The sequence below is a fragment of the Pinus tabuliformis genome, chromosome 7 (genome assembly GCF_031772625.1).
Source record: "Pinus tabuliformis cultivar Carrire ecotype Pingquan chromosome 7, CPIR1, whole genome shotgun sequence".
NCBI lineage: Eukaryota > Viridiplantae > Streptophyta > Pinopsida > Pinales > Pinaceae > Pinus > Pinus tabuliformis.
Window position 1 is genome coordinate 1,811,754,817 of NC_142293.1, and position 9,673 is coordinate 1,811,764,489.

General features: G+C 34.9%; 1 long non-coding RNA gene and 1 pseudogene across 1 annotated transcript; both read right to left on the minus strand.

Annotated features, from left to right (window-relative positions):
• Window positions 1-308: 308 nt before the first annotated feature.
• LOC149255627 (uncharacterized) lies at window positions 309-1,253 on the minus strand. Its single transcript, XR_016266394.1, has 2 exons — window positions 745-1,253; window positions 309-537 (listed from the first exon to the last, which is right to left on the minus strand). It is a non-coding gene; the product is annotated as an uncharacterized LOC149255627 (long non-coding RNA).
• A 6,257-nt stretch (window positions 1,254-7,510) lies between these two features.
• LOC149255628 (protease Do-like 9 pseudogene) lies at window positions 7,511-8,577 on the minus strand (annotated as a pseudogene).
• Window positions 8,578-9,673: the final 1,096 nt, after the last annotated feature.

Below are 9,673 nucleotides of genomic sequence, written 5' to 3' on the forward strand. Positions count from 1 at the left end.
TAATCTGTATTTCGGTGGTACGACTAATGGGATCTGGTTTTTATTTGTAAAAGATTAATGTAATGTTTTAATCTGTATTTTGGTACTTTCTTCTGTTAAAGACATCAGTCTGGCCTCCATCACTTTGGATATAATAAGATGGTATCATAAATTATATTTATATTTGTGTGTGGTATGTGGATCAAAACAGAAACATGAATATATAAACATTCTCATAATTTATATAGATCAAAACAGAAACATAAATATGTAAACATTCAATGAAAGCATTTTTTTTCCTTCTGAAAAAGCATAGCCGATGCCTAGATAACAGGGGCAGAAACATGAATATGTAAACATCCTATAATTTATGAATGAAATCAATTTTTTTTTCTTCTGAAAAAAGCATAGCCGATGCCTGAGTAAAAGGGGCCTTCAAGAAAGCTAAGGAAACGGCAAGTACTTGAAACCCCACATCTTAGAAAACTTGCTAGGGGCTTCCCCAGTAACTTTGGGAACCCCGAACAAGAAAATGAGCCGAATGTAATCTTGGGAACCCTGAACCAGAAATAAGCAGATGGTCAGACCAATAACAAAATATAGGAGGGTGGAGAAGATCCGTTTTCACAACCCAATCACAATAAATGACAAAACGGGGCTCACCACAAAAACTAAAGACTACACGGACCTGAGTTGAAACCCATTACAGGAAATAATTTACAATATCTGAGATAGTAATAAGTCAGACGAAAGAGAATCACATACAGGGAAACGAACTCCAACACCAAAATAACCAGCGAAAACACTTCGCCTCTTGGAGCACCAACTCGTCACTATACAAATAGCCGATGAATCCAATAATCGGGGAGATTGGAAACCCAATAACAGATAGTAGATTACCGAAATGGCCAACATGCCATCAAACCCTAACTCCTACGCCTCCACAAGCCTTACCTGCAAACGTTCAGCTTGATCAATTGACAGGAAAACCATGAGCACAAAGATCAGAATAGCCAACCTAAGAATCTGCTACCAACTCGCACAACTGCTAAGAACAGCCACAAAGATCAGAATACTCCCGCTTAAAGGAGGAAATAGCCGAGGAATCCTCTCGCTTCTTCCCCTCCTGCTAGGAAACAGGCGTAACAGCGGTGACCTCCTTCTAGGAAATAGCCTTGACAAAGAGAAGGTACTTTATCTCCTCCTTCTGGGAAATTAAATATGAGGTGGAGGTACTCTAAAGTTAATGCACAGACACAACACTCTTTCCTCGCTCTTTCCTCCTCATTGCTTGCGTTATTTAAATCTGCTTTCCTTTTAGCAGCCCTTTAGCTGTACAAATCATAAAAACCAAAGCAATCGGCGTATGATTGACTGTGTCTTTCTCAACGAAAAACGCGGCAAAGCAATTGACGTATGATTTGACTCTGTCTTCGAAAAACGCGGTAAGGCATATTTACTAGTTTATTTAGCCATTAATAAGTGGGGTAGTATATGTTCAAAGTTTTACTAGATTTTTTTTCGTTGAAAATCACAAAAATTCTGGTAATATTTTGATAAATTTCGGCAGAGATTTTTGTAAATCCAAATTAAAGTTGTTAAACTTCAAGATTTTGGGTTCTCTAAAGGTTTTCGATGGTGCTAAATCCATTGCCACTTTCAAAAACATGATTTAAACACGACTTCTACAAAATTTGTTGAAATTCCCACCAAAAGAGGCAGTCTCGCCAATTTCTCGGCCTCAATAATATACGTGTTTCAATTATATGGTGGACATATGCTGCTTCATGCATTTATGGCTGAATAAACAAGTAAATATTGGTTGTGGAAACCCCGCCTATATATAGGGCGTTGTCTTTTGTGAGACTTTTTGAAAGCTTTTCTCGTGGGTTTTTCTAGTCTAATTTCTCCAAAATATTGAAATCACAAGTTTGATGGGTAACCTTGCAACATAAAAGTGTCATAAGGGTTTTTCAAGGGGATGAATCCATACATAAGGTCAAAAACCCAGTTTAAATAACACAAATCAAGATTTCACTTCAAATTTTTCCACCGACGTGACATAATCCCAACTCCCTTAATCATAAGTGAGCCAACTTAACCATCAGGCTAAGTTACACATTGACCAAAAATTTTATAATCAAAATTGTTATTCTTATTTAATAAATTTTTTAATAAACTTAATTAAAATATTATTTTTAATTTAATTTTTGCTACCATTTAAATTAAAACAGATACCAAACTTCCTTACCTTCCTTCCCATCGTTCCCATCGGATGAAAACCAAATCGACCAATAAACTCAATATTCCTTACCATTAAAAATTTTATAATGTTTAATATAGTTAAACATTATAATATTTATAATGTTTAATAAATAAATAAATTAATTAACTAATTTATAATTAATTAATAAAAAAATTTCCCTTTCTTTTGGTAAAAAATAGTCGTCCTGAGGATGAACCACACTTGTTGGCTCGACAAATGAATTTTGATCCAAAAACATCTCTAAAAAATTTGATATAAATCACATAAACCTTAATTTATTAAAAACTTAAATTAGTTTATAGTCACAGCAAATTTATAAAAATGGTACTCATTATAATAAAGCTAAAAAATAAGCACTTTCTATTCATCAATTACAACATACTTATTCTTAAGTTATAGTAAAAATTGATTAAGAATATACACTTCTCATTCATAAACTTATTTTACAATTATAATAAATTTAGTTTTAAATTATTATAAAATTAAATTCATCTTAATTTTGGATAAACTTATTTTACAATTATAGCTAACTTATTCTTAAATTATTATTAACTTAATAATAATAATAATTTTCATTTGGACTATTTTCATTTCATCTAGACTATTTTCATTTAATTATTTTTGAGTAGGTGCGGGTGGGAATTTGTGAATTTTGGATTTTGGACTAGGAACTTATATACAATGCAGGCCAAAGCACAGAAATGTCATACCATCTCTAGAAATTTCTGCTGCGAGCTGATTTTGGATTGAGTTTTAGATGCACACCTTATATAAGTTTTATGAAATATTATAGAGTTAAATTTTAGGTGCAAAATTTTGAGAAAATATATATCTAGCTGTAGACTCATTTGACTAAAATTCAGATGTAAACTTCCTGAGGACATATCATGAAGCACATGGACAACATCTCCTTTCTAAATGGCTTAGGGATCCAATGCATTATTTATTTGAAGGATTTTCTAATATATATGAAAATTTAGAACAAATGTCCAAACCTAGTACAATATGACATCCTTTTTAAACAAGAGAGATGGAATTGTCTTTGTAGGCCCAGAGTTATACAGCTAATTAATGTACTAGAGAGCTGTAATATTTTGATGTCGTTAACAATTAGACTGGAGGACTCAAGCTTATGCGTAAATTGCCTATTGGTGTCATTTAGTTGCAATAGGTGAATTTATACAAATATAAAATTACATATGTTATGTTTTGAAGCCTGATAAGATTGCCCCATGGTCCCAACATTATGCAGCCATGTTAAGTATTGGCAAGATGTATTTTTTTAATATGTTAAATTAAAGTAGTGATAATAAATTGTAATATTCATAATGCTACAAAGTTAAAGGGACATATGTACTCAATTGAAATTCAAAATACGTATTCCAATCTAGTAAAATATGGCATCCTTTTATAGATATGAGGCATGTGAACATTATTTCAAATGCTTTGCTGGTATGGGTACACACTTTTTTTAACATGTAGGGATCTATGAACTTCAATGTTGGAGGTCATTGAACTTGGTTAAAGCACATATTCTACTACCCTATGTCTATTGGGGTTTGAACCTAGGTTGTTTGATGGCAATGCTTTGTCTCAACCATTAGACCACAAGGTGATGAACAACAGGCTTTCAAATGTTACAACATAGTTTAGTGTATGTTCCCCCAGTTTCATGCAAATGGAAGATTTGTTTTTGGTCAACTGGTATTTTATATTTCGATGTTTGTTTCATAGATGTTTCTGATAACCTTACAACTGTTGTTTCTTTTGGTCAAATGGTTATTTTATGTTTATATGTTTGCTTCGTGGATGTTTCAGATAATCTTACAACTATTGGTGAATCATTGTTGAGAATAGTTTAATCCCCACATTTGCCTAGGACTAACTCTTATTTATCATTAATGTGATTATTTGTTGTATTATTAGGTTATGGTTCAAGCAAACCTAGTCAACTTTGATATGTACGCTCAATAACCCTCTTAGGGAGTGCACCCTACTTATGTCGGCTCATAACCCCTCTTGGGAGGGCACTCAACTTGAGTTGTGTATAAATTGTTAAATACACTACTTAAACCTCATTTGTAAATTATCTTTTGATCATTGAACCAATCCTCTCTAATATAAGTGTTTTAAGCCTACATACACTACATCTTTGACATTCTTTTGTGGTTGGCATATATTTCTTTTTATGTGAAATTGTGTATCCCATTTGTAGTGCACTCATGCTTGGGCATTTTCTCTATGTTGTGCACTATTTTAATGTTGTTTTTTCTCTGTTTTTGTTTGCTGCAAGGTTTTGTGTCAGTGTTTTGGTTCCATGCAATCCCCTCTTTCTGTTTGTGACCTCAACGAGGTAGCAAAGTGGGTGTGGACATTTCTACCTTGTTCACTATTAGTTTTTCTTCTATGGGTCATAATGTTGTGACCATATTTTGGTGTCCATAAGAGAACCAAATCAAAGGAATATTAGGGTTGTTTATTCCATGATGTTTTATTGTCTGGAAAAGACTTTTGTAATGCCCTACTTAATCTTATCATGCAAATTTTATTAGTTTTTAAATTACTTGAAAATATTGACTTATAATTATCAAGAAATATTGGTACATACCTACATTTGTGAAACTATAAATTTATTTACTGATATAAATTTTTATTGTTGTTATTATTCAATTTCCAACTTGTCTTCTCAAATTTAAATTTTGACAGGATATAATTTCCTTCCATTTATTCCAATTTAAATATCCATATCTCAAGGTGTCTTCTCAAAATCTACTTGGGAGAAGATATGGTCTCCTCCAATTAATTTCCAAATTAGATATCCATATCTTATCCCTAAAATTTCTTCTCAAAATCTACTTGGGAGAAGATATGGTCTTCCCCAATTAATTTCCAAATTAAATATCCATATCTTATCCCCAAAATGTCTTCTGAAATCTACTTGGGAGAAGATATGGTAAGAAAAGTCAAGGATACTAAATGAAAGGATGAGGGGGTAGTCATGACATTAATGATAGCTGGTTGAGGTGGATGGGAGGAAGAGGCATAAAAGGGGAAGGATGATGAGAGGAGGGGGGGGAATCTTTGGTCTTGGTTTTGATTTGGTTTTGTTTTGGAGGAGGGATGTGGAGAAAGAGGAGGGAGATCAAACTTGGATCTAGAGAGTGTGGTTAAACTTGGACACACTACATATGGTTGGACTTGGGCTTGGAGGGCTAGGGAACTTGTGGAGTTTCCCTGGGCTAGGAAATACTTCCTAGTCGACTGGGAGGCAAATACAGTCAGGTAGTCAAGAGGAGCATCCCAATAGAGTTAGGAGCTCAGGATCATCTCAACTAAGATATTGGAACATGTATTCCTCCGTTTATTGATTACTTTTGTAAATGGTTGCAATGAAATTCTTACTTATTTAATTTGTGGTAAATAAATTTTAATGGTATATTATCATCAAATAAATGTTTAGATATAATTAAGTTATTTCGCATCTTATGGTGTTTAAAATTAAAGAAATTTAGTTTTTAAGTTAGAGGACCGGAGGAGGGATCCTCACACGTGGTATCAGAGCTTAGGTTCAAAATACGGACCTTGAAGCCTATCTAAAAAAAATAAAATAAAAAAATTGCAATTTCAAATTCAAAATTTGGAGCCAAACCAGTCAACTTAATCATAATGATTAATCCTTTTTTTTACATTAATATATACATTTTCTTGCTCAACTAATAACTGATATTTTGAAAGCCTTCTGAAGTTTCTCTGTCCATTTATTCTTTCCTCCAGCTGGAATCGTTCATGTAAGGCATTAACTGTTGCTGCAACCTGTGACACAAACACCCTGCTCTCCAAATTGTGCACATTCGCAAACCCAACTTTGTCTCAAAAGTCATACGCTTATGTTTTACATTCTTTGAGCAGACAATTCCCTTAATGATCTTGTTGTCACTTCGATGCCCTGAAGCTATGAATTTGCCCTATATATCCGAAGATTGTCCAATTCAAGCTTGAGACCCAAATACAACCTCTTCCATTTCTCTGCCTCTCGCTCTCTACTACCAACGCCATCCGTGTAACGCCGAGAGGATTCTTAGCCCTGGACAACTCCATTTCCTTAGCTCCAACCTCAGCCTGAACTGAATCTCTGACTCCAGCAACATCCTTCTCAGACATTTGAGATAGTATAAAAGCATCCTTTTCCTCTATCTTCCTTTGAAGTCTCATCATTTCTTCTGTAACGCTTCTGAGGGCAGCTTCTACATGTTTCTTCTCTTGGGCTTTTAATTTCCACTCTTCCATCTCTACTAGCGAATTTCTGAGCATACTCTGCGCCTTATTTTTTTTACGTTTAAGCTCTGCTACATACCTGCTATGGTTAATTACTTTCCCGTTGGTTTCTGCAACAGATTCATCCTTGATATGAATATCTTCATTATTGTTAAAGCGTTGAAATTCAAGTTGATTTACCAGTTGTTTTTTCTCGCATCTCCATTCCTCCTCCTTCGAAGCAAAAACTGCAAGTGCCCTGTCGCTGGCCTTGAGATCCTCCAGTCTTTTCCGATTCATTTCCTTTATTTCAGATTCCAGCTCTTTAATCCTTCGCTGAAATGATTTTTTCTCAGCTTCCCAACTACTGGACCCCTCAATAATAATAAAAAATTCCTAGGCCTCATCCTCCATTATGAAGTTTCTCTACAAATATCACAGACTCATTACCAAGAGAAGAAGAAGACTCCTCCTTTGCTTGTGTCTGGCTTTACAAAAGTCACTGCTTGCCATGACAATGAAGTGACTATTTCAAGCCAGCTCTCATTATAATTCTCCTCACCAACAGTTGATGCATGCTCCACTTAGAAATGAAAAGATCTTGTTGCCATCCTTCTACAATGCAACTCCATTCAAAATAATGTTCATTATAAATCCAGGTGCGTCTTCAAACGGTGCAACAATGGCTATCCACGTGTTCACATACTTCTCAATTACTTCATTGTAGAGTGAGAGAAAACATTTGATTAGAAGACCTCCCATTGAATGGCTTATGATGGTACTTTCTTTCCTCTAGAGGCTTTATGTATGAATTCTAACTTTGCTCTTAAACGATCCATTGTTTCTTGAAGCCTGTTACTTTGTCGAAAGTCATAGCCAAAACCAAAGAGAGTAGTACCCTCTTGATATCTCCAACCTATAATCTTTCCTATCATGTCGTGGAAGTAGTAAGCAATATTCGTCTAAATAATCAGATCAGAATGTAAGGAATGTCACCTCTGGAAAACTGATTCACATTTTCAAATCATCAAATATAGCTGAAGGTATGCAATGTGCTACAATAATATTAGAAGTTGCTTCCTTCATTTTTTTTTGTTGCCAAAACAACAATCTGTTGATAGTCCAGATCAAATCTCAGAAATTCATCCTCACAATTTTCCACCATGTCTGCAAGATGCCTGAGGTTTTTTTACATGCACTCCATTGCAAGCCAAGACCTGTGTATTTACAATATCCTCATAACCAATATTTATATCTGCAACCAGAACCTGAGAAATCACCACCAACTGTTCATCTTCTGTTTGTGCCATAGAATGCAGTAGCTTGTCCAACAGTTTTACTGGAGCATCGTAGTCATAATCTTTTCCATATTCATAACGAAGGTATGGCACAGATAGAGCTAAAAATACAAATCCAACTATGATGTAATAAGATGGAGGCTTCCCCTTTATATGTGCAAGGACTAGGCATTTGTGAGTAGAAAGCTCGATATCAAATTCATGATACTCAGAATCACGTAGAATTTTGACTCTGGCATGCTCTCCTGTGTACTTCTTTGAAAAAAGGTAGCTAAAACCTATGTGCTCACCACGCCTGAAAGGAACAGTTCCATCATTAGCAATATCAATTCCATCAAAACTGAGAAGAATATCTGACGATGTCAAGAATTTCGTTGTTGGAGCTGTTGGTTCTACCCTTCTTACACGAACACCTTTCTGGTTAGACATCATTCCCATTGCAATACGCAAATCAGGATTCTCCATTTTTTGCCATTCTATTCCAAGTATGGGAAATCCTGTGTAGTCTCCCGAGCATTCATAATCTGTGATAAAGTGTGTAATAACCAGAGTTGGTATAACATATCCAATATTTTCTGCTTCTTCATGTTTAAGTGATTGAAATGAAATCCCCACATACTGGCCGTTGTCATCTAAAGTAGGTCCCCCAGAATTTCCAGCGTTTATTGCAACATCAATATGGATTCCAAGAATAATCAGATCAAGGTCCACAATGTCACAAGAATATAGTCCAAATCTGTCTTTCGGGACTTCAGTCGTTGTTTTTCGATTCAAGGACATAGTTTTTCCAGTGCTAGGATCATAAAGGGACCAAAGCTTTGTTCAAAATTCATGATCAGTAGCAAAAAGACGAACCCAAACTCTCTCTTTGTGGCCCTTTTCATTCACGGCTGTTAACATTGACCCCCCTATGCTAGGGCACACGTAAAACTGGGTCCAAATCAGGATTCACGTATGGTTGCTTTTTCTCAGCCAAGTGAACCCACTCTTCAATTTTTTTTCAAGTATTTCTTGCCATACTATGCCCATTTTCACTGTACCAATGTCAAAGTAGATTCTGTATCACATAAGAGAAAGTAAGTCTTTCTACTTAAAGACCTTATGCATGGTGTTTCTAGGATAAAGCCCCTTTCTGAAAGATAATACATTTCTGCACTTGCCAAGTTTTTACCAAGCTTCTCCTTAGATGAGCCAAACTCTCAACACTCTTCTTCCTTGTCGAGTTTTTATCAAGCCAATTCTACTAATATGTTTAGCTTCAGAGTATGATAGCCATGAAATAAGTCTAAACAAATTCAACGTAAAGATCCCAACCATTCATGGAGTTTTAATTCTATTATCAAGCCCTTTAGGACATCAGATTTATAACCAATTATTATGTCAAAAGATCAAATTTATTTTGTTGCTATTAAACTAGACTTAAACCACAAAAAATATTCCAGCAAATGAATGGCTAAAAGTGTGTTAAAAGGAGAATATCGCTTACCCTTTTCTAGCGTCGATTTAGCTTATGGATATATTTTAAGCATGAATTGACTTCCAATTTGAGAAACTCAAGAAAAATCAGACCTGAAACCTTCATCCATATAGTAAATTCTAGCAGGTGTAAATTGCATTTAAGGTGAAACGTTAAGTTCTTTAAGCAAGTCGTTGAGGATTATTTACCGTCGATTTGGTGTTAGAGCACAAAACAAGTGAATGGTAAAGAGAATAGGTGCCAAATATGTCAAACCAGTTCTTGAACCCTCAAAAGTTGACAAACCAGAAAGAGGAAATTCATTAAGCATTCCTGGATATCGATTTAATGCATGTGGGTCACGAGATCATGAATTATATAGAATTTTCAAGATACAATGTCAAGTTTGTCAAACCCCTA